At 38.2% G+C, this 23,428-nt stretch overlaps 1 long non-coding RNA gene across 1 annotated transcript; it reads left to right on the forward strand.

The window, feature by feature from the left end:
* Nucleotides 1-6,711: 6,711 nt before the first annotated feature.
* On the forward strand, nucleotides 6,712-10,407 carry LOC125246400. Its single transcript, XR_007179845.1, has 2 exons — nucleotides 6,712-7,650; nucleotides 8,829-10,407. It is a non-coding gene; the product is annotated as an uncharacterized LOC125246400 (long non-coding RNA).
* Nucleotides 10,408-23,428: the final 13,021 nt, after the last annotated feature.

The following is a 23,428-nucleotide window of genomic DNA, read 5'->3' on the forward strand; positions in this document are numbered from 1 at the left end:
GCCATTTGCTAAAATCATTTAAGTTCATTTTTTCCTCATTAATGTACACACAGCACCCCATATTGACAGAAAAACACAGAATTGTTGACATTTTTGCAGATTTATTAAAAAAGAATCACATGGTCCTAAGTATTCAGACCCTTTGCTGTGACACTCATATATTTAACTCAGGTGCTGTCCATTTCTTCTGATCATCCTTGAGATGGTTCTACACCTTCATTTGAGTCCAGCTGTGTTTGATTATACTGATTGGACTTGATTAGGAAAGCCACACACCTGTCTATATAAGACCTTACAGCTTACAGTGCATGTCAGAGCAAATGAGAATCATGAGGTCAAAGGAACTGCCTGAAGAGCTCAGAGACAGAATTGTGGCAAGGCACAGATCTGGTCAAGGTTACAAAAACATTTCTGCTGCACTTAAGGTTCCTAAGAGCACAGTGGCCTCCATAATCCTTAAATGGAAGACGTTTGGGACGACCAGAACACTTCCTAGAGCCGGCCGTCTGGCCTAACTGAGCTATCGGGGGAGAAGAGCCTTGGTGAGAGAGGTAAAGAAGAACCCAAAGATCACTGTGGCTGAGCTCCGGAGATGCAGTCGGGAGATGGGAGAAAGTTGTAGAAAGTCAACCATCACTGTAGCCCTCCACCAGTCGGGGCTTTAGGGCAGAGTGGCCCGACGGAAGCCTCTCCTCAGTGCAAGACACATGAAAGCCCAGACACAATCTGCAAAAATGTCAACAATTCTGTGTTTTTCTGTCAATATGGGGTGCTGTGTGAACATTAATGAGAAAAAAATGAACTTAAATGATTTTAGCAAATGGCTGCAATATAACAAAGAGTGAAAAATTTAAGGGGGTCTGAATTCTTTCCGTACCCACTGTACATATCCCCCTCCTGAAAAGTACTGTATATTTAACCATCGTTGTGTGAGAAAAACACAGATATGTTATTATTTGGACAAGACAAAAAATTGGGGTTAAAAAAACTCAGGTGAAAACTAGTCCCTCAAGGAAAACTAGTCCCATACAAACAGGCCAGTATTCAACTATCACTCAGACTTGGGTGTTTGTTGGGACATGTACCTATCAGCAGTAAAACAGGATCCAGCACAGGATGGGAGGAGGGGCACGAATGAGAAAAATGGCTGTGAGTGTGTAAGATAACAGTGGAGACAACTCAATGACAACAACAGCCAAACAGAGCAGCAACTCAAGACAAAGTGGCTTCTGCTCTCATACGGTTTGTCAGTTTTCACTTAATCATCATCACCAAAAGTCAACAGATGCTCAGGAGGCCCTGGAGCCTGAGGAACATGATACATAACGCTAAAGACAAGACAAAGACAAGTTCTAAATAAAACAAAGATTACTAGAGTACTTGAACATACCATTTCAATCTTTTTTACTCTTTTACGTACTTCAGTGTGTTACTTGCCGTTTCTTTGTAATTATTTGTGACAATTGTTTCAAAGTAAATCCTACACCAAAAATTTTTGTGTGTACGGGGAATGCTGCCTTTTGCCTGAGTCCTCAGAAACTAAAGCAGAAAACAAAACGCTTGAGCGTGGAGTGCTTGTTGCTATGGCAATCTCTGAAATGATCTTGTCAGGGCGAGTGCTCCTCATTTACCGAAAGCAATGAATAAATTGGGCATGTTGAAGAGAAAAATTATAATCTTAAAGACGTACACAATGTCGCTAAGGTTAGTTTGCAATTAAATAAATAGATAGAAAATGTTTATTTATCTATAATGTTCTACTTCTTTAGAAAAAAAATAAACACATCAATGTTATATGCACGAATAAAGCCGTAAGAGTAACGGTTTGAGCGTTTTGTTGTCCAAGAGAGACAATCACAGTGTTCTGAAGGACCGGATGCAATTACTCCGTTTGCCTCTAAACCTGTGATGTAGTTGTGGAAAGAAATGTAGTCACCTTGGACAGAACCTTCTCTTCAGTCATGAGGATAGACAAATGTATCAAATGAATACTGTAAGAGATGATCTTACTTTCTTAAAGTGGCCCTATTATGCTATTTATTTATTATGTGGTTCCTTATTTTCTTTTGGAGGTTTCCTACAGTAGATTTACATGCATCCAAGGTCAAAAAACACTTTAATTTTCTCATAACATACAAAAGTATTCAGTCTCTCTGAACCCCTCCTTTCTGAGAGCCTGCTCTGCTCTAATTGATCAGATGACTCAGTCTATTGTGATTGGTCTACCACTTACAGCGCATGTTGAAAACCATATCTGAATTTCAGTTCTGGAGGCTTCCTCAGTACTGTTTGTACGCAGTGATGCGAACAGTAACGACGGTGTCAGTTTTACCTGATCAGTCCTCATCCTTTGGAACTCTTCCAGGCCTCAGCTACAACTGCAGTGTTAGAGGGTGGGTCAAAGTAGATGTTGAAAGGTAATATCCAAAAAAGAATAATAGGGGCACTTTAATATGTCTTAAAGGATTAGTTCGCACAAAAATGAAAATTCTGTCATTAATTACTCACACTCATGCCATTTCACACCCATAAGACCTTCGTTAATCTTCAAAACACAAATTAAGATATTTTTGATGAAATCCAAGAGGTATCTGACACGTCCATAGACAGCAATATAACTACCACTTTCAAGGTCCAGAAAGGTACTAAAGACATTGTTAAAATAGTCAACGTGACTGCAGTGGTTCAACCTTAAATGTTATGAAGCGGCGTGAGCAAAAACAAAAATAACTTTATTCAACAATATCTTCTCTTCTGTGTCATTCTCTTGCGCTGTTTCCAGGTTCTACATCAGAACGCCGGCTCAGTTTTGGCCGACGCGGTTTACATGAGCACACTCAAAAAAAAGATTTTTTGATGCTGTTCACTTTATTTTAACAATTTATTGTGATTTAACACCATTGTATCAGGTTTCTGGTTTAAATGTGATTGATTCATGTTAAACTGACTTGAAACGATTACTCTTTGACTTAACTTGATGTTTTCATATTGAAATAACATGTTTCAATCAAGTAAACCCAACCAGGACTCAATCAAACAGGATTTTCACTTCCCATCATGCTTTGCAAAGGGGCTGAACTAGGAGTGTGAATGTTGAAATTAAGTGTTATTTTAAGCAGTTTTTAGGAAGATGAGAAAATGGAAAGACTTTTTAATGTTTACTGTTCTATTATGTTGCTATTTAAAAGTTTGTTAATTAATAGTTTTAGTGTTACCATTGTGGGGAATTGTTGCACTTGTGCTTGGGTTGAGGACCTGCTAAAAAACTTAATCACTTTGGTAGTGCTCTGGGTTGCATTTACCAAAAGCATTGTAAGCCTATGTTGATTTTAAAACCATTGCCACCAATGGACTTATGATCAATTTAGGCTTTACAATGTTTTGGGTTAAGGCAATTTAGGATGAATCCAATATCACATCTAGATTTCTAACACAGAACATCACAAAAGTTATATAAATCACAAAATTAAACAAGAAGAATTAATTGTAAAATTCAATGTATATGAAAACAATTTATTATTTATTTATTTATTGCTTTTTATTTATTTTCCAAAACATTGCAAATTAGTTGGGCTGACACTATTAAATTAAGCTGTGCCCAACCATAGTAAATAAGTTGAATAAACCTTAATAAATTAAGTTGACCCAACGTAAGTACATTAAATTGGAATAACAGAATTGTATAATGCTGAAATAAAGCAACTTAATCATGTGGAAATCCTTTCCATGATTTTTTTTTTTTTCTTTTCGTTCAAAGAGTTATTTTTTTGAGTGCAGTACGACACATGCGCATGATGCTGACGCAGGAGCCGGCCAATAATGAGTCGGTGTTCTGACGGAGAACCTGGAATTTTTGGCTGTGTTGAGGAACATGTTAGATGAAGGGGAGCTCTTTTTTTTTTTTTGCTATTTTTGTGTTTAGAAAAACCAGCTTTCATTCTCATCCCTCACTCTCTCCTCTTGTCTGTTCATAGGGGGGCAGGGCTTCAGTCTCTGCTGACTAATTCTTTGATGAGACGTGCAGCGACAGAAAAAGACAGGTGTGCACAGCGGAGGTCTGCTGAGGCAAACCCTCACGGCTGCAAAACAAGGTGTGTGCTCAGACACATCCGCTGACTGGTCACCTCACCCTGAAACTCTGTTTCCTGTTGTGTTATCTCTGATTTGTCAATTACACACAATCTCACAACATTTCAGCCCTTTTCCTGAATATTAGGTCATGCGACCTAAGAAACATTTTAAACAACTACTGCCTGTCCTTCGCTTCTCTTTCTTGTTGCATTAAAGGGTTAGTTCACCCAAAAATGAAAATTCTGTCATTAATTACTCACACAAATTAAGATATTTTTGATGAAATCTGTGAGGTATATGACTCATCCATAGACAGCAATTTAATCAAAACTTTCAAGGTCCAAATATCTTAATTTGTGTTCTGATGAAAGATGAACGAAGGTCTTACGGGTGTGGAACGGCATGAGGGTGAGTAATTAATGACAGAATTTTCATTTTTGGGTGAACTAACCCTTTAATGTTCTGGTGAAACATGTAAACACATGGGAAGAATCACTTTGAATATGTAGTCCACTATAGTGAAGAGTCTGCCAGCAGCAGCTTATATGGATGCTCCTCTATTCGATCTCACAGCACTTAAATGGTTTCTGTGAATTAATCTAAAGTCACATGTTGAATAATATAGTGAAACCATTAATCAATGCTATAGTATGGATCAGTCTGACCTTTCCTAACAGTCTTTGTCACCATCTCTAATTAATTACCAGCCCTGCGACTTCAGTCCAGCTGTGTCGGAGCATCTCATTTGCTTTTTCACAGGTTTTACTAGGGAGTGAGACATGCAAAAGTACTATTGAGCAGATTTTTTCAAAACTTTTTTTTTTTTTATCCATCAAAGCCTTGTCCAAATAATTATTAATGTCCAAATAAATGCACTGTTTACTCATGCTGGTGCTTGTTATTTACTGTGGTCCTGTTAACTATGGGCTGCAGAGATCCTGAACTGAATCATTAAAAAGTCAATAAACAATACCAGATCACTGATTGCCATGGTTTCATAAAAACAGTTTGTGAAGAAACAACCTCAATGACTAAGGACCAGCAGTTCTTGAGAACATACCTGCTTACTTAATGCTTGACAAGACAACAGTGATTTCCTGAATCTGACAGTAATTGTGAATGACAATAAAACCATTATTCATCTGATCATTAATCTAACGAGCGCCTCAGTTATTTTACATTCTAAAGATCATCCCCAGTGTTTTCAGGTCTTGTGTTTTGGTGCTATTGTTCAAAGTCTTCAATTAAAGAACATTCTTCATCTGCAGAGGTGTAAATTACTAGCATTCATTTGGTCAATTAGCATTTTGCACATTGAAAATGAATACTATTGAAAATGAATACTTGGAGTTTTACTCAATTAAATGTCTACATACTTTGAATTTTAATTTTAAAGGTGCCATCGAATTGAAAATTGAATTTACCTCAGTACAGTTGAATAACAAGAGTTCAGTACATGGAAATGACATACAGTGAGTCTCAAACACCATTGTTTCCTCCTTCTTATATAAATCTCATTTGTTTAAAAGACCTCTGAAGAACAGGCGACTCTCAACATAACACCGACTGTTACGTAACAGTCGGGATCATTAATATGTACGCCCCCAATATTTGCAAATGCCAGCTCATGTTCAAGGCATTACACAAGGGCAGCCAGTATTAACATCTGGAGCAGCACAGCTGAATCATCAGACTAGGTAAGCAAGCAAAGACAACAGCGAAAAATGGCAGATGGAGCAATAATAACTGACATGATCCATGTTTACATATTTTTAGTGATATTTGTAAATTGTTTTTCTAAATGTTTCGTTAGCATGTTGCTAATGTACTGTTAAATGTGGTTAAAGTTACCATCGTTTCTTACTGTATTCACGGAGACAATAGCCGTTGCTATTTTCATTTTTAAACAATTGCAGTCTGTATAATGCATAAACACAACTTCATTCTTTATAAATCTCTCCAACAGTGTAGCATTACCCGTTAGCCACGGAGCATATCGCCTCAAACTCATTCAGAATCAAATGTAAACATCCAAATAAATACTATACTTACGCGATTAGACATGCTGCATGACGAACACTTTGTAAAGATCCATTTTGAGGGTTATATTAGCTGTGTGAACTTAGTTTATGCAATGATAGAGTCGAGAGCTCGGGAGGGGGTGGAGAGCGCAAGCAATTAAAGTGGCAGCAGCCTGAATCGGCGCATTTCTATTTATGCCTCAAAATAGGCAGTTAAAAAAATGAATTAAAAAAAAAATCTATGGGGTATTTTGAGCTGCAACTTCACAGACACATTCAGGGGACACCTTAGACTTATATTACATCTTGTAAAAAAAGCGTTCGATGGCACCTTTAACTCTCAGTACAATTTCTCAATACATTTTATACCTCTGTTTACCTGTAGATGCAATTCTAATAGTCAGTCAAATACCTGCCCCCACAATATCAGAAACACATTCAGTTCAATCTTTAACAGCAGCACTTACAACCCACAGACTCCTGCATGTGTGTAGAATATAAGATAAAGCCCTCAAACCCAGCATTCTTAAATGACAGCTTGTCAAATCATATTCTGTTTCTAAACATTAAAAATGAGACAGCGTTATACCAAGGAGTCCCAAGAGGGAGACTGGGAAAACAAGTGTGGGAATTCCAGCTGATTTCTGAGATAAAGAAACCAGCAGGAACACAGAGTGCCTGCTACATACATAATCAGACATCTGAAAGACTCATATCTACCTGCATACACAATCACAGACAAATGAGCACTATCGTGAAAGACCATCAGAAGGACAGAGAGAAAACAAACGGGGGATGGGGGAAAGATAAGAGGAAGGAAAGGGATTGAAATAGAGAAGGAAGCACTAATGTAATTTAATCTTGAACATTGTGCTGCTCATCATATTTCAGATTGGATCTTCACCCAGCTGAAGGGTAGAGGTGTGTTTGACTCAAATTAAATTTCGGCTGGAAAATTGTTCTTTGCTCAGGCACTGTTCTCAGTCTGCGCAACAAAGTTAACCATCTGTTTTGTTTAAATGCCCCATAATGAGAGTTTAATTTGTCTGTGTTCTTTGCTTTAAAAGGGTCATCTCATACATTGTTTCTTATTATTACATGAAAATTAAACTGAAATGATCACAGATCTTTTCAAAATAAACTTTTCCCGGTTCTAATTTTGGGATCCTTCAGAATCATGTGCAGAGCTGTAGGTGCTACACATAGCCAAGAAAAGCACAGGGTTTGCCAGACTTTCCAACATTTTAATGTTAGTTTTAGTTGTTCTGTTGTCTAGGAATAACAGTATTTACTCTACAATTGTCTCATTTGAAAGGGACGAAGAAATCAACCCCTCCCTCTCTCCTTTTCTTCCCTCCCTCCCTTCACTCGTCCTCTCTCTCTCCCTCTCTGTCCTTCTCTCCATCCCCTCCCCCCGTGACAGAGCACACCTGCCTGATCTTGGCTGCAGGCGTCCACACAGTGATCAGCCCTCGGCCTGCCTCGCTGCACATCGGCTCCAGCCCTCTCTGGATTTGGGGATCTTCGTCTGCCGCTCTACGCGCTCCTGTACGTACAGGTAAGATCAACTCACCGCAAGCTTTCCTGTTAACTCCTCTGAGTGCTGAAAAGTAGGGATTTTGATTAAGAGAACAGACTGACCGTCTCAAAGAGAGGTTGAAGGTTTGCACTGATGAAATGTGGGTATTACCCCTCGGGAATCTGCGGTTTGGTGGTTTCTGCAGATCATTAAAGCATGGTGCAGAAATGAGGACTTTGCATTGGTTCAAGCCAACGCAGATGAACTAGTGGCGACAAAAGCAGACTGCGGGGTTGGCTCACGTCGGCAGCGTCTGGGTCCAAAGTTGCCCTGACGCACCAAACCGATGCTTGACACCCGACGGCCAAGAAGCACGTCCGTTCTGCGCCTGTGTAAGAAGAAATGCCTTTCCGTACCAGAAGGTGGCAGCAGCTGAACAGCCAATCAGAATGATCAGATGGCCCGACGAGCTCCGAGGCCGATTCAACATGTCAAATCGGTTGAAAAAAAGCAGACAAGGACCAATTTCAGCCAACGGTGTGTGTGTGTTCAGGGCTTTACAGCTTCACCGTGACTGCATCGACCAAATTGTTGACGTAAAAATGGTTGTGACCATTTGTTAATGTGTAGGTTTCCTGAGTTGGACAGGTGGATTCTGTCATAAAACATCAAGTTCTTTCCTCAAAATATCAAGAAACTGGTTTCATCATCACAAGACCCCTTAAAGGATATGTGATCCAACATTTTAAAAGAGAGGATGGCCATCTTCTCTTTTTAGCAGATGACTTTTGTGTGAAATCCTATTTCAGCCTCAGTGCAAAAAAATAAAAAAAACAAAATTGTAATTGTTAATTATGGTTTATATCTCACAATCTGCCTTACAAATTTATATCTCAACAACAGTATTTTTTTTATATTTCAAGCTACCTCTCAATTACATTTTTAACTTTTTTCTCCAAGGCACAAAGAGACTTTTGTAGTTTTGCTTCCACCCTTCAGACAGCGATCTCTCATGTCAACGAAAACCTAATTTAACTGAAGAATTTGAGACCAAGAAAACAAATCAGATGGCCTGGCAGGAAAAAAAAAAAACTCAAGAATGATTTAGGACCCACTGCCTCCAGCACTTTTAGTCTTTCATTTCATGTAACTGCTGCAGCCTTCTCTTTTTCTTTTTCTTTCTCTCTCACACACATTGTTCTTCTCTCCACCCCCAGCCCAGAGGTGCCCACACGAAACCTTAAATACACCAGAGAGGTTAAAGGTCATGCATTTTGGTAATATGTGATTTTGTTCGAGTGGTTTGCGAGAAAAATTTTCCTGGAAACCGGGAAGGACGCGTCACCTCAGGTCAGTGTTAAAGAGAGGTCAAGCCTGGCAGAGGCTTGGAGAGAATGGACTTCAAATACATTTTTTGCCAGTAAACTATAAGTGTCATATCTATCAAAGAGAGCCATATTGTCTATTAATGAAATGTTTATTACTTCTGGGAACAGTTTAAGTATGGTTTAAACTAAGAGAGCATTGTCAAATGACAATGATGCTCATTTTTAGTCTAGATGTAATAATTTATTCAATAAATACATATATATTACATTTTACCTGGTTACATATCTTGTTACATTAAATTAAAAATTACATTTTTCCTTTTTCTTTATCAAGAGCATTTATATCATTCACCTTGATTTAAAGCCTGCAAAGCTTCTTGTTCATACCAGCACTTTGCAGTTGTTTAATTCATGGCTTCACTTCAGAGTCCCATGTGACTAATGTGGGCTAAACAGAACCCCTGCTAGATGGTCTGTGAAAACAACTTCTTTTAACATGCTAACTGTAGAGCGCTTTGAAGATTAAAAGCCGTTTACGGTTAGATTGCACTTTTTAGTTTTGCTTTGGGTTTGATAAAGCTCTCATGGTCTGCTAAAACAGGAGGAGCATGGCTCCTTTGAAGATATGTGGGCATATGGCTTATCAAGAATTCAAAAATAAGTTTCAAACAAGTATTGGCATTCCTGGTAAAATTACAGCAAAAGAGAGCGAGGGAAAGTGGGAAAAACTGTGATTCTGTGAAATCGTCTTTGCTGAAAGATTCAAAGGATGGAATTATTTAGGATTCTTGTAGGAGGATGAAATGTAAAGCAGCACTTGATGAGATTATGTGGGGGGAAAATCTTCCACGCCATGATTTCCAAATGCCTCAAGTCTATCTGTGGCACCAATCTGAGCAACATAATTCAAAGAACTCAATCATTCAGCTATTCAAGACCAGTCATAATTATAACTCATTAAAATGTCGTATTCAGCTCTGATATTGATTGTGTCAGCTAAAGGGCTTTTGTCAGTTTCTAAAAGGCCAAAGTATTTCCTTTAGAATCTAATTTTTTTCCTTTTTTTTTCAGACAAAGGTGTTGAATTTCATCTTCTGAATGAATGAATTCGATCTCTCATGGAAATTAATAAGGGGGCGCACTTGTGATGATAATTCAATTGGAAACCTGTATTTTCTCTCACAGATTCACAGTCCTATCAATACAACCCAGAGACACGGCACTAAATATGCCATTGTGACATCAGGATTTCCATAGCAACAGCTCGAACGGTTTTCCTTTTGTTCACAATAATTAAATGGAAGGTTGGATTATCCACTTTCCCTCTAAAGTGCAATTTTCATTTTTCTTCAAATCAATAAAAGGAAAAATCAAGCCCTTGTGTGATTGTTGTTTTGAAATTTTACATCCAGATGGAGGTGCAAAGAGGATATAAGCGGCTGTGTGCATATTTTGGAATCTTTATGAGTGTTTCTGAAGCTGCGCATTTCTTTATATCTATTTTAAACCTGATCTTATCTGAAATGAGAGTCAAAAACCATTATGCTTATGATTTTTAACAAAATATGATATGTTCTGTTTTGATTTTGCCAAGTATCTCATTGGTAACAGGAATTAGCACATACGCTAACACATTCATGTGCAGTATCTAATTGGGATTATCAAACGGTTAGTTCCTGTCCTTGATTCTGATTGGTCAATAGCTGTTTTATTCACAATAAAACACGGCTATGACCGCTTCACCCAACGGTTCAGTGTATCACTACACAACACCCTTAGCAAGCACTCTTAGCAGCATAAACTGTTTGCTCTCAATTAATATTGTTCATTGAAGCTTACTGTATTATGTAGAAGAGTATTGTGAGAAAAAGATCGAGTGATCGAGTTTATTACCTGCATTTAGAATGAGCATTTTCCTTCAGGTCAGTCCTATGTTCATAATAAAAAATCTGTTTAAATGTCCGCTGCAATATCTTGTCCTTTTAACAGTTAAGGGGTTTTCCCGTGACTGACAGCTCTAGTCAAAGCATTTGTCAGTTGCATCTTGTTCCGTGTTCACAGCAATTCAGTCTTTTCAATATAAAAGTCTTCTCTACTAAGTGATTCACTCATAAAGACAGTCTTTGCCGCCATCTAATGGTGTAATAATGTAACTTCTGTTGTTGTTCACGGTCAGGGACTATTTTTTCCAGCGGAAGGAAGGCTTTTAGTGATTTTATTCATGAAAGTTGCATTGATATGTATTTTTTGGTTTTAATATTTGTATTGTGTGGTAACTATTTTATAAAAGAAATAAGGTACTCGAGGCTAGTGTTGTATCGTGAATAAGTCACGGCTGAAGGGGTTGCAGGCACTCCGCTTTGTGTCATGCCTAACAACACCTTCAGCCGTGACTTATTCACGATACAGCACAGTGTCTCGTACCTTATTGCTTACATAGCCACTAGCACGTACGCGAACACATTCATTCACAGTATCTAATTGGTAACAGCCACTAGCACGTACGCTAACACATTCATTCACAGTATCTAATTGGTAACACCCATTATGCTAACACATTCATTGCCAGTGCAATTAAAGTTACTTTAGATAATGAAAGCGTACAACTGAATAGAAGTGAACACTGCCAACCCATGAAACTGTGGTCTCACTATGGGAATAACTAATACAGTGAGGTCACTGTCCATACAACACATTCCAGCACAGCACCATGTGATAATGGCTTGTGTTGTATACCTCAAATCCCCATTTCCTGCATTAAAAGACCAGTGCAGAGGCTAGCTGATTTGAACCTGGCTTTTTCAGCATGGTATTAACACACATGCAATATACAGTGAGGCAGAGTTTTTCAGCTTGAAGAAAGTAGGCTGTATGAGTGTGTGAGCTTCAGTGATAACAGTCACAGAAAGCACGGCTCTTTTTAAGTATGGATTATGGACAGCAGCTTTATGAACACAGACTACATGACCTAATTCAAATGTGAAGTCTAATTCAGTGAGTGAATGAGCCACGGCTATAGTATAAAGAAAGATAGACATTAAAAAATAAATCTGTCATCTGTTCTCTATAGCTCCAACATCATTTTCTTTCACTTTCACCTCTTTATATTGGACCATTTCTCTTTCTCTGTTCTAGGAACATTGCCAACTTACCAGACATCATCAACTAATGAATTGCTAATCTTTGTTTGTTTCAAACACAAGCATCTCATGGAGGAATTGTGATCCACTCTCCATTATGCTTGAGTTATATAACAGAAACAAAAAGCATATGTTATTAGTACTAGATCCAAAACACATGCATAAGGATGACCAGAATAAACAATAATACTGTATATTTATCACTTATATATATTGTGTATCATGAAGATACACAAATTCCTCTGGAACATGCATCCACTGACACAGGCAAACAACACAGTGACTGACATGTTTAAAAACATGCCCTGAATATGCATGTGCACCATATTACAAACCTAATCAAGCCAAATGTTGCTTCAAAATGCATTAGGAACTGAATTTTCGTGGTTCAATATTAATATTATAAAGCGACGAGAATATTTTTGGTGCGCCAAAAAAACAAAATAACGACTTATTTAGGGATGGACGATTTCAAAACACTGCTTCATGAAGCATCAGAGCATAAATGAATCATTGTGTCGAATCATGATTCGGATCGCGTGTCAAACGGCCAACGGCTGAAATCACGTGACTTTGGCGCTCCGAACCGCTGATTCGACACGCTGAATCATAATGCTCCGATGCTTCCTGAAGCATTGTTTTGAAATCGGCCATCACTAAATAAGTCGTTATTTTGTTTTTTTGGCGCACCAAAAATATTCTCGTCGCTTTATAATATTAATATTGAGCCACTATACTCACATGAACTGATTTAAATATGTTTTTAGTACATTAATGGATCTTGAGAGAGGAAATGTCATTGCTCCCTATGGAGGCCTCACGGAGCCATCGGATTTCAACTAAAATATCTTAATTTGTGGTCCGAAGATGGACGAAGGTCTTACGGGTGTGGAACGGCATGAGGGTGAGTAATAAATGACAGAATTTTCATTTTTGGGTGAACTAACCCTTTAAAAATCAATCTTTTCCAGAATGAGCATTCTTCAGAGAATCTTCTTTTGTGTTCCACAGAAGAAATAAAGTCATACAGGTTTGGAAAAACATGAGGATGAGTAAATTATGAGCATTTTCATTTATGGACAAACTAAACAGTCAATATAAAAGAGATAGGCCTACTAAATAGGTCATATTAAAGTGTTAGTTCACCCAAAAATGAAAATTCTGTCATTTATTACTTGCCCTCATGCCATTCCACACCCATAAGACCTTCGTTCATCTTCAGAACACAAATCCAATGACTCAGTGAGGCCTCCACTGATTCATTATGATCCGAAGCTTCATGAAGCAGTGTTTTGAAATCGGCCATCACTATATAAGTCGTTATTTTGTTTTTTTGGCACACCAAAAATATTCTTGTTGCTTTATAATATTAATATTGAACCACTGTACTCACATGAACTGATTTAGGTATGTTTTTAGCACCTTTATGGATCTTGAGAGAGGAAGTGTTCCTTATGCAGGCCTCATGGAGCCATCGGATTTCAACAAAGGGTATCTTAATTTGTGTTCTGAAGATAAACAAAGGTCTTACGGGTGAGGAACGGCATTAGGGCAAGTAATAATTGGCATTAATTTCATTTTTGGTTGAACTAACCCTTTAAACATACACACTCACGTTGTCCCATTCCCCAAATGTCCTGAATTGGAAATGCATTAAAGAGACAGTGATGTCATGCTGTGGATCGATATGATGAAGGTCTTAATGTAATTCAGCTAGAATGGTACGCACAGCACTGAAGGGCGTATTTGACTGCAGCTGCAGCTGCAGCTTTCCCATTATTTACACACACACACACACTCTAACAGACTGTCTCACGTGTCCACACACACACTTAGCCAAATGTGCTCATGTTTCTGAATAATAGAGAAGCTGGTCGGGGGTCATGTGTCTGAGTGCAGTTCTCTGATTGTTCGATAATCTAACCTCCAAGATCTTCAATAAGAGATCCCCCACTGAAGTGTGGGTGCGCGTATTAGCATGTGGGTTTAGCATTTTAATTCGCCAGTGTATTAAAAATTGCATGTGATCAAAGCACTTTGTTCTACCGTCATCATAAAAGACAAATGGTTTCTGTCATCCCTCTCTTGCTCAATCATCCTCTCTTACTCATCATTACATCACCCATTTCAAATATTTATAGTTTGTCATGCTAGCCAGCCAGTGTACATCTGTGAAAGAGAATGAGTCTAAGTAAATGTGTGTAAATGTCTAAGTATGTGTCTAAGTAAACAAAAAGAGAGTGTGAACATCTGAAAGAGAGTCTGTTTGCTGATCAGACAGTTTCTGTCTTGGCTTTGTTTCAACACAAAGCTAAAAACAAGACATATTAGCTCATGAAAGCTAACAAGCTATCAGTGTCTACCTGCTTATGGTGTCCTAACTATCATAAAACCTCATAAAAGACTACATGGGTAACATTCATGGGCATCGATTACATACAAATAGTGCTGTTCAAGTCTGACACGACTCCAGTAGAGATTGATGCAGTATGCTGCAAACAAAGTGATGCGCTAATAAGCATACAAACTACACCACACACTCAAATATTGGGCATATCTCCCACTTTAAATGACATTTAAACTATTTTAATTAATATTTTTCAGTATTTAATGACAAAAATTGAACCTGCATTCTGGTTAACTTGTCCACCATCTTGGATCAATTTTTTTCACTAAGCTAGTTGCTAAGCTAATGCATTCTAGACTGCTTTTTTCAGGAAGGATATTTGTAATGTTGTCAACACACTCATTCATAACTATGTTACGTTTTGGGGAATTGGTGGCTAATTCATCTGAATTTGTTTTGTACAATCTCATTTTTATGTTTCTGTACAATCAGTCCCACTGACTGTTAAGTTTAGGTAACAGGCACAATCATGCTTACTTTTTTCCCTAAAAATCATATGTTTACATACAAATCACATCATAAGAATTCATACGAAATCACCACCCCTTACAATACTTTTCTCATAAGATCATGTAGGATGCTGCCTTTAAATATTATAGTCTGTATTATAGTGTTACTGCCTACTATTAGGAAGAGCCTTCATTTCAGCAGCATGTTTTTGATGCTGGCTATGTAGGTAGCTTATAAGGTTTTGAAACAAACCAACTGTTTATGTACGGAGTAGGCGTTAAATGAATAAAAAATGCAGCATGTATTCTTGCTTTAGGCATTAAAAGATTATTGCCGTTTCTCTTTCACAGCCTCTGCTTTCCTGACTGCTCCGTTCCAGTTGAACAGAATGTATAATACGCTTTCTCATGCCATTTACATTAGAGGAAACCCGTAGGTGGAGGGGAGAGGGGATAACTGGAAATGACCTTCACGCTGTCAGGCAGCAATAAGAAAGCTGTTGTTTTCCACACAAGCTGCACCAGTTACAAAAAAATAATAATAATTATGGTGAGATCAAGTTCTCCTGGGAAGTTTGTATTTATGAGTTGGGAAAGCATAGTTACTATGTAAGGTGCATTCAAATCACTTTGAATATTGTAACATTTCTACAACAAAAAAAATAACACTTCTACAAAATTATGAATAAAGAATGTGTATCACTGGTTTATTAGTTTTTTTATAAAATTTATGAAGGTGCTTTAAACTAAATTGTTATATATTCTTGTACAATACTATCGTATTTTGTATATGTAACTTGCCTAGTTTTATTGTAGATTAAAAAAAAAAATTCTATTTCAACAAACATACCATCAGAATACACTCTGCATTCACTGTATCCACCATGTTTTCTCACTGATACACCCCAATTCGGAAGGTTTTCTACTCGTAATTACATTCAACTCATGAATACGACACTTTTTGAATGCACCATTAAAAGTGTGCAGGGCTTAAAGGTGATAAAGAGGATCTTTTTGTCGACTGAGAATCCAAAGACTGTTAGTGAGTTTTTGAAATGAGCGCATGCGTAAGAACAACCCCCCTTCCTTTCAAGGGAACGCCTCCCAAAATTCGTGCACGAGTATTGGAACACGAGTGTTTACCACCGGCATTCGCTGTGTCGTGTTAGTGGATTCATTATGTCGGACTCACCGCAGGTAACTCATAATCTGCAGTTGTTACTCCTGTCTCCGGACAAAAACATCGCATGCGGCGCCTGTGGAGTGTGGAAAGTTACTGGAGCGTGCAGCCGCGCTCGCCTCTCACAAGGAACGTCATGGCAGTGATTGACAAGCCAGAGGGCCAATCGTTTACGCGATGATCGCGTAAACGATTGGCTGATGTTTTTAAGGCCCTACCTCGTGCACAGATGATGTATATTAATATTATTCCTTTCAGTGCACCTAATAAATAGTCTTTTATCAGTTAGTAAAGACAGTTTCAAGTAATATTACAATAATGTATAAAACAAAACATCCTCTTTAGCACCTTTAAGCTGACAGCTTGGCTAGTCAAATAAATGCCCAAAACCCCTCTAAAACCAGCAAACTAGACCAGACTGACCTACCTGGGAGACCAACTAGGACCATCAAACCAGCTTAGACTGGTTTAAAATGTTTTTTCAGCAGAGTGGATTGCATGAAACTCCAAATCAATAGTTTGATGTTAGCATGTTACTACGCTACCAAAATGAAATGCTAATAAACATGAAAAATACACTCATAAATATGACCAATATAAAAGCGTATTATTTAAAAGTGCACATCAGCTAAGACTAACAAACCAGCTTACACCAAGATGTTTTTTTCAGCAGGGTGGATTCTGTCTGAGCTATAAACATTTTCAAGAGAGGCGGCTGACGGTCTTTGTCACCGTCCCCGAAAGAGATCTCGTGCCCTGCCATCTGAAAGCACCCTTTCTTCAGCCAGTGGCAGGAGAAACCATGGCTGTGTCACATCATTCTTCCCTGTCCAAAAGCCAGCTCTTAACTCTCACAAGACTTGAGCCAAGAGACATGAAAAGACCCTCTCAAAAGAACAGGGTTACAGTTCAGAGCTGCAGGACCTTCCAGAGGTCTTCATTGACCAGCACAGCAGACAACAACAATGACTGTCTGTGACTCCAAAACACCCTCCCCTTTCCTTTACGGTCACCACATTTGCGTAGTCCACCGCCCCCAGCACACATACACACACACAGACGGTCGCGCGCACACACATCTGTAGTAACAATGGCCGCCTTTGCTTACGGCCCCCACAGGCCTTCTGTCTCTCAATAGCCTGGTTATACCACCAGCCAAATACCCACCTCCTAATAGTACATTCAAACACACAAACAGCCGTCTGATAACCAGGCACAGCTGGTACTATGAAAAATATGTGGGCATGGGAGATGCTTCCCACCAAAATCATGCTGGGACTCAAAAGCAAATCTACTATCAACATGCTAGAGATCAGGAATTATTAGAGAAATGTAGAGACTGAAAGCTAATGGCTAATCATGCTAGTTCTTCTTTCACTTGAAGAAATTCTGGAGACTTCGACAAAAATGTACAAAGCGTATGGAAAATGTCAAGCACATTTGTAAGAGGAACTAAGACGTAGCGCAGACACTTTCAGTTCCTTGTTCGTCTATTTTACTCACATGCACGTGTAGAAACACGAACCTTAGCTTTAGCATAACAACAAACTTGGAAACCTGAGATCTAGGGGAGTGACAAGAGACAAATGCACATGACATTTGTTATCTTTCCTCAAACCCGTCTGTTAGCTGATTAGAGCTAATGCAAAGTTTGTTTTTTATGGCTGATATTATCATCTCTGTTTGAATTTACTGTAGGCCAAGACCTGTAAAACAGAGCTGAAAAACAGCCTGAGGGCATCAACCACAATGCCGTTCCAAACACACCCACGTACTTGTGCGGCTTCATACGACTATACAGAATAAACAAGATACCACTAACATCTCCATTAGAGTCAGAAAGCAGTAAAGGTAAATCAGGCCTATCACAAAGCACAACAGGCAGATAAGATAGTTTGTTTGATGTATTTAAGTCACATATGGCTACTGAGCAAAGGCCCTACCCTGCTTAAACCAGTTTTCTGGTCTCGTTTGGTTCAAGATGGCCTAAGCTGGTCTAAATATCTTAAAAGCCAGCCACCAAACCAGTTAGCAGACCAAATAAGACCAGCAAACATGCTTTGCCTGGTTTAGGATTAATTTATTTCAGCAGGGTTGTTTTTCTGGGTTCTAGTTTTTCTTTATTTCTCAGGAACAGGCACATACACGTATCAGGACAACAGATCTTTTGCAAAAACAAGCCCCCAAGGGCAAACACCACTAGACGAGGACTGCACATCTGTTGTGACACATTTTCAATTTTTTTTTGTCATACAAAAAGCTGCCTAACAACGTTATCAGATAATTGCTAGCCGAGTGGCCTACGTCTCTTGTGCAAGATGAATACCATGGGGTGTGGCGGCCCTGTCCGTGCTTGTATATCACAACCCGAGGGGGACGATAATGCGTTTGCGTAGCCCAAACAGAGTTCTGCATACTATAAACACTGAATGGGAAAAAAAAAAAAACAGGAAGATGTGCGTTTTTCTGTATGGGTATTTTCGGGGTTTGAGAGCTGCTGAATCAGGGATATTTATTTGTTGCCATAATAGCCCTGACGGCTCTTCGCTTTCAGTGGAAAATACAGTTTCAGAGGAATGTTGAACACACCAGCTTTCCTCCATTGTGGGCTGGTTGTCGTTTGAAGTGGTGGCGATGTGTATGTGGGAAGACTGTAAAGGTATTTTGAAGATGAAAACATCCACCCATGAGTATGTGAGTCATTTCACATGTGTGACAGACAGCTGGAATAAGCAGCTGTTCTTCCGAGAGTTATGCTAACCCACTCATGTGGCTGCTCATACACACACACACACACACACACACACAATAGCTCTGTTACATTGGGGTGCTATGCAGTCTGGGAAATTCATACCTCTTGAGCTGGACAATCATTATTACAACATGTCTTGCATAGACGTCGGAAACATAACATGGAAGTAGCCTTAACACAAAATATACAAAAAAAATAATATTTTAGAGGGGCACTTCTCCTTCTGCAAAGGATACATGATGCTGCCTTATAGACTTCTAAGGGACTTTTCACACAGAATGCATTTTTGAATTCCACTGTACTGCTTTTCAATTTTATTCATTTTTTTTTTTTTCACATAATTTGCACTTCGCATCTTATGCAGCATCTCGCGCATGACACAGCATTCTAAAAAAAAAAAGTGGCTAGATATTTTACTTTATAACTTGTTAAATATGGATTTTTTCTTACACAAACTCAACGCTTTGCTTCAGAAGGCCTTTTTTAAAGGATTAGTTCACTTTTAAATAAAATTTTCCTGATAATTTACGCACCCCCATGTCATCCAAGATGTCTTTCTTTCTTCAGTCGAAAAGAAATTAAGGTTTTTGATGAAAACATTCCAGGATTTTTCACCTTATAGTTGACTTCAATGGCCTCCAAAAGGTTGAAGATCAAAATTACAGTTTCAGTGCAGCTTCAAAGGGCTTTAAACGATACCAGAAAAGGAATAAGGGTCTTATCTAGCGAAATGATCGGTCATTTTCTAAAAAAAAAAAATACAACTGTATATGCTTTATAAACACAAATGATTGCCTTGCACGTTCTTCCGCCAAAACCGCACTTTCGTATTCTTTAAAAAGCTTTCGCTGTATGTCCTATAACCCCCGGAGCCGTGTGGAGTACGTTTATGGTGGATGGATGCACTTTCTTGAGCTTCAAACTCGTTTCCCCATTCACTGCCATTTTAATCTTGGACGTGTCAGGATGGAAAGTAATATACACCTAGGATTATGGCTGCATGATATATCGCATGAGATTGTCACGCACATTTCGTCAGTAAAGCAATATCGCGTTCATTATCGGAGGCGATTCATCTGCGATATGAACGCGATATTGCGTGGCTTTTCAGTGATCTACGGCTCTGTCTATTAAATGCCGCTCCATTTGAAAGCAGGTGATGGCGATTTAGCGGTAATCAGGGAACCGGCTTTACTGACGAAATGCGCGTGACAATCTCATGCGATATATCGTGCAGCCCTACCTAGGATGGCTTGAGGTTGAGTAAATCTTGGGGTAATTTTCATTTTAAAGTGAACTAATACTTTAAGATCTTGTGTTTATTCCCCAATCCACTGCCAGTGTCTCACATTATTCAAAGCAAAAATGAGCTCTGTGTGAACGACCCCTAAAACTCTTTCTTTTGGCTAAATTAATTCTCAGAAAGCTTTACATTACTTCAGTTCGTATATGTATCTCACATATACTGTCTATATGCAAACACTTGCATGTGGAATCAAAGCTCTTTCCTTTCTTTCTGCCCTCTCTTGGTTTTTGAACCACAGCTCTTTTTTTTTTTTGAATGCATTTCTCTGACTTTAAAAAAGTTTGAGGTCATTGGTCCAAGAGTGTCAGTGTCTCAACTGAACAGAGAGTCCTATTAAGGCCTGTAAGGCTCACAGCACCCTGTAAGATGACATTTGACCTTCTGCAATGCTAATAATGCAGAGACTCAATCCCGCAATGAATTGGGTATCTGGTTTATTACCATTTCACAGCACATAAAAGAAATTCTTTCTACAAGCAGGGCAATTAAAAAGTGTAATTTATGTGGAAAACACATTTAGCAAGAAACCAGTAAAAATATCCTTATAAATACTTCTGGCAGGCACATTCGTAATTGTTCAACTCGGCAGCACAAATATTCAGGCCTAGAGAATTTTTGGTTTTTATATCACACTTTACAACATGCAATGAGGCAACCGAGCATCACTGCACATTGGTAATAAATTATAGCTGTTCATGTGCGTTTCTGAGGGTGTGAGTAGTTTATAAGAGTATGGTGAGGACTGGTTAAGTATTGCACTTTTACACTCACCTTCACAAACAAACAACTTATTTTTGACAGTTATAATTATGAAACAACAAGAGACACCTCCCAAGCTTTCAACTTTCCATTTAAGCCAGAGCTGCAAGAGAGAACTGCTTTTCCAAATTGCTGGATCCAAATCAAACTCGACACCCTTTTCTGTGTGTCAGCATTCAGACATGCCATGAACACACCTGTCATGATTGCTCCAAAAACACAGTGAAAAAGAATATAAGTGATTCAGCACTAAGGTGAAAAAGCATAAACACATCCTCACATGCAAGCAAGCAGAGCTGTTGGAACATCGACATGCCCACTTACCGCCAGACACTTCCAGGAAAACAGCACTTCCAGGCTTTGTTGCTACAACACTTAGATGGTCTAAAGCCTCTCCCTGAACAGGCCCCAAAACAATTACCTCAAACACAGACATGCACGCACATACTGGTCTACAAGTAGAGCTGCACAATTCTGGATAAATTGAGAATGACAATTTTTTTTTCACAATTCTAAATAGACAACTAAACAAAATGGCCTCTAATTTACTAGGTTATGATAAAATGTTAAATGCTACAGTCTACTTAAAAAATATTTTATGAATTTAAATTCGTTTTTTTTTTTTTTAAATGATTCATTGTCTCACTCAAACACTTCACTTGTTTCATTACTGGGTGAATCAGCGTTTTAGAATGAATCTCTTAAATGATTCAATGACACATTTTTAACAGTCTTTAAAGGTCCCGTTCTTCATGATCCCATGTTTCAAACTTTAGTTAGTGTGTAATGTTGTTGTTAGAGTATAAATAAAATCTGTAAAATTTTAAAGCTCAAAGTTCAATGCCAAGCGAGATATTTTATTTAACAGAAGTCGCCTACATCGAACGGCCAGTTTGGACTACATCCCTCTACTTCCTTCTTTAATGACGTCACTAAAACAGTTTTTTGACTAACCTCCGCCCACAGGAATACACAAGAGTTGCGTTTGTAGAGTGTGTTTGTCGCCATGTCGTCGAAACGCTGTTATTTTCATCCCGCAGTCCAATCACCGGGTCTGATTCCGGCTCAAATTGATAGGGTAAAATTAAAGACATGTTTACAATAACACTGAGCGCATGCATCTCCACGTTATGGTAAGAGGCGTGACCTTTCCGGGCAAGGTTCGCTAAGCTGCTGTCGAATCACAACACAGGAACCGCTGGCACAATCAGAACTCGTTACGTATTTCTGAAGGAGGGACTTCATAGAACAAGGAAGTCATCAGCCCGTTTTTATGACAGTGGAAACAGCGGTATACAGATAAGTAAATTATGTGAAAAATACTGTGTTTTTTTGCACGCGAAACATGAACACGTTATATTGCACGCTATAAACACAATCAAAGCTTCAAAAAACCACGAAAAACGGGACCTTTAAATTGCGCTTTTTTTTGCAGTTTTAACTTGTCGCCACCTACTGGTGTATTTGAAGCATTAAGTTGCTTTCAAAAGGTGATTTACTCTATTTTGATCAGGGCTTATTTTTGAACTATTAACTTTTATCCCAGTACTTCTGTGATATAATGAAATAATTGTGATTTGTGAAGCTGTTTCATATATAATAGGCTACTTTTCAAAGGTTTAATAAACAAATCACTGTCATTTAGGAATAAGTTCACATGGTGTGTTTGAATCGAGATTGTGATCTTTTAACGATTAATTGTGCAGCTCCATCTACAGGGTAAATTTATTTATTTATAACTTTTTGCAAATATAGATAGATAGATAGATAGATAGATAGATAGATAGATAGATAGATAGATAGATAGATAGATAGATAGATAGATAGATAGATAGATAGATAGATAGATAGATAGATAGATAGATAGATAGATAGAGAGAACTAAAATATTAACAATACTTAAATTTACTTATGTACTTGAGTAACATACATACTTCATACAAGCTCCTTGCACAAACACGTCATGCACACAAACAATCTGTCTGTTTTGTACTCCAAGGCGTAATGCGATAAGATCAGAGATAAGAGATTCGTGCAGGAGCCAATAATCATCAGTCATACATGGATGCATCATAAAGAACCAGCAGAGTGAGGACATAAAATGTACACAATGACATATGGCAGATGTTACTATATATATTTGTGTGTGTGTGTGTGGGGGGGGGGGGGGGGGGGGGTATAAAAAAGAAATATATTAAAAATATATATATTTGTGTGTTTATATGTCAAAAACATATCAAAAATATATTATAATATTGTGAAATATTAAACAGTTTTATATAACTGTTTTATATTTTAAAATGTAATTTATTCCTGTGATGGCAAAGCCGAATATATACTCACACACACATCCTTAATATTAAGTAAATTGATTTTTTAAAAGCAAAATATAGCTATGACCAAATTTTTTAAATAGATAGAGACAGATCAACGCTTGATGGCATACACCACCATACATACAACAAAACCCATCTGTAAAATCAACTGTAGTCCAGT

Source organism: Megalobrama amblycephala, linkage group LG14, assembly GCF_018812025.1.
Source record: "Megalobrama amblycephala isolate DHTTF-2021 linkage group LG14, ASM1881202v1, whole genome shotgun sequence".
Lineage (NCBI taxonomy): Eukaryota > Metazoa > Chordata > Actinopteri > Cypriniformes > Xenocyprididae > Megalobrama > Megalobrama amblycephala.